This window comes from Cibotium barometz, chromosome 47, assembly GCF_041138505.1.
Source record: "Cibotium barometz isolate CiBa-2024 chromosome 47, ASM4113850v1, whole genome shotgun sequence".
Taxonomy (NCBI): Eukaryota; Viridiplantae; Streptophyta; class Polypodiopsida; order Cyatheales; family Cibotiaceae; genus Cibotium; species Cibotium barometz.
In genome coordinates, this window is record NC_141092.1 from 26,142,684 (window position 1) to 26,146,335 (window position 3,652).

Genomic DNA, 3,652 nt, shown 5'->3' on the forward strand with positions numbered 1-3,652 from the left:
TGAGATTAACACAAAAAGACTCTAATTATGATTAGGCATGAACCAAACTTACATAATCACCTGATCATGACTTGTACCTTATTTAGAGACCCCTCTACCCTATTTTTAGATGCATGAGTTTCATGAACCATATGCACCAACCGTTTGTAGGCTTTACACAAACCACTGACCACTAGCCTAGCCACCACACATTAAATTGGACTTAGGAGTTGGGATTACATTTATCCAATAATTCCCCCTTAAGACCAACTTCTTACAAGAACATGAACAAGTCTAACATACCTCCTTGACACAATGAGTAAGAGTCCCCCCTTAACAACAACATAGGGTGGTGTACTCTCCTCTACAACTCGTCAAGTTGGAACAACATAAGTCTTGACTCAACCACATACATGACATAATTTAAAAAGCATAATCATCATCTACATCTTTTATAAGACTAGAACAAAGATTTGTTTCTTCCACTTGGTTGACTTCTTCAACCACATGTGCCTTTGCTAGCTTTTGATCTCTTTGGTAGCACTTTGCGGATGGATGATTCGTCTTTCCACAATACTTACAAGGATGTTTGGAGAAACAATCCTTAGTAAGATGATTTGTACGACCACAAATAGTACACTTCTTCTTTGCCGATGTCGAAGTAGTAGTATATGCATGTGAATAAGGATCCATCACATCCTTTGTAATCTTCTTGTCTTCTTCCTACAAAGAATTTATGATACTTTCCAAGGAAGGGACTGGCTCCTTCTCTTTAAGTACCGTCACAATTTGCCTAAAGCTTGAAGTTAAGCTTTTAAGCAAGATAGCAATAGCATCCTCTTCAGGAACAAGAGACTTAACATAAACCAATTGTGTCATTAAGCTCTTCAACCTGTTAATCAAAGCTGTTAAATTTTCATTACTCTCCATGGTTAGATCAAAGAGTTGCATCTTCAAACTGATCTTGGAATGGTTTGCCTTTACACCAAAAGTACGCTCTAGTAATTCCCAAGCTTCCATAGCTAACTCAACATTATCAATATAATGAATAAAATCATCTTCTAAAGAAGTAATGATAATACCAAGTGCTTGCTCATCTTTTGCTTAAAGTGCAGCCATTGTAGCTCTTGTAAGTGCAGCAGAAATACCTGCTTCATCTTCAAGAAGTGACTTGACCATACTTCATAGATTTTTCTTCATGAGGTAGCCCTTTACCTTGATTTGCCAGGTATGAAACCCAGCTCCGTTAAATTTATCAGGGAATTTGGAGCTCATGATGATGCAATATGATGCTTGATGTTGATAACTTGCTCATATAGATGATTTAAGCCCAAATAATAATAATATCATCAATATAGATCAAAATAATAAGCACCATGTTGTTGGAGCAAGAGAGGCAGAAAACAAGCGATTGAAAAAAGGCTCCGTGTATAGCAGCTCATGTGGACCAATTACTACAAGATTTGGTATGCTGAGTTCTTACATTAGAGACTTGAAGCACCTAAGAGGAATTAGACAAATTCATAGAGACGGCGCCGAATGAATGCGATTAGCAGAACACTGCCTGTTTTGATGGCGATGATGATTTCGTGAAGAAGCGACCAAACCCGCCTTCGAGCTTCATTTTAGGGCTTGCGTGGGATCAAAGCAAGAGGCCTATATCAAAATATTGAAGTATAATCTCCTCAGATGCAAACATGGAGGCAATCTACAGCATGTTGTCCAAACAGGGAAAAAACAGGCTATGGTGATTAAGAGAGAGATTAGGGTTTTTGCTAATAAACTAAACCTAATTGGATCATGCTCTCATACCAAATGTTGGATATGATAATTCAACTATGAATATTGATCGAAACATACTCAAGGTGGATCAAAGCTTGTACAAAACATCATGAACATGAGGGACAAAAACTAGTACATGCAGAAATTGCTTTGAGATTAACACAAAAAGACTCTAATTATGATTAGACATGAACCAAACTTACATAATCACTTGATCACGACTTGTACCTTATTTAGAGACCCCTCTACCATGAGTTGCATGAATAATATGCACCAACCGTTTGTAGGCTTTACACCAACCCACTGACCACTAGCCTAGCCACCACACATTAAATTGGACTGAGTTGGGATTACATTTATCCAACATTATTCTCATCAATTTTGATTTTATGCATAGAAAGATGCATACAGAAATCTATTTTTAGTTCAAAAGAGTTATTTTCATCAATTTTGATTTTATGCATGAGAAGATGCATAAAAGATTGAATTTTAATTCAAAAGTGTCATTCTCATTTAAAATGAATTTATGCATAGGAAGATGCATAAAAGATTGATTTTTATTTCAAAAGTGTTATTCTCCATAAAATGGAATTTATACATAAAAGATTGATTTTTATTTCGAAAGTGTTATTCTCCATAAAATGGAATTGATGCATAAATAGATGCGTAAAGAAATCTTATATCAAAAATAAGAATTCTCTTGTATTCTATAAATAGATATGAGGATGTGAAATGAATCAGATAGATGAAAATGAACGAAGAATGGATGGAGATGTATGTATGTGAAAGAATAAATGTAGATATATGAATGTGGAAATGAATGTATGAATGTGAATGTGGATGTGTGGATGTATGAATGTAGATATGGATGTGGATGTATAAATGTGAATGTGAATGTGGATGTGTGGATGTATGAATGTAGATATGGATGTGGATGTATAAATGTGAATGTGAATGTGGATGTGGATGTATGAATATGAATGGGGATGTGGATGTATGAATGTAGATGTGGAAATGGATGTATGAATGTGAATGTGGATGTGGATGTATGAATGTGAATGGGGATGTGGATGTATGAATGTGGATGTGGAAATGGATGTACGAATGTGAATGTGGATGTGGTTGTATGAATGTGAATGTGGATGTGTGGATGTGGAAATGGAAGTGTGGATGTATGAATGTAGATGTGAATGTGGATATGGATGTATGAATGTAAATGTGGATATGCGGATGTATGAATGTAGATGTGGATATGGATGTATGAATGTGAATGTGGATGTGGATGTATGAATGTGAATGTGGATGTGTGGATGTATGAATGTGGATGTGGATGTGGATGTATGAATGGATGTGGAAATGGATATATGGATGTGGATGTGAAAATGGATGTATGGATGTGGATGTGGATGTATGAATGTGGAAGTGGATGTATGGATGTGGATATGGATATGTATGTATGAATGCGGATGTGGAAGTGGATGTATGGATGTGGAAGTGAATGTATGGATGCGGATGTGGAAGTGGATGTATGGATGTGGAAGTACGAATGTGGATGTGTATGTGGAATGATGAATGTGAATGTGAATGATGAATGCGAATGTGTATGTGAAATGATGTGACGTCGATATGAGTGAATGGATGAGATGTGATGGCATGTGAATTGGGACTCTGAATAAATGATATGTGATGTGAATGAATCTGATGTGATGAGATGGAAAATGATGTGATTGGATAAGAATGAGTACACATATGAATGGAATGTGGAATAAGTAATGTGGATTGATGAGGGATAATGTGAATGAATCTGATGTGATGAGATGGAAAATGATGTGATTGGATAAGAATGAGTACACATATGAATGGAATGTGGAATAAGTAATGTGGATTGATG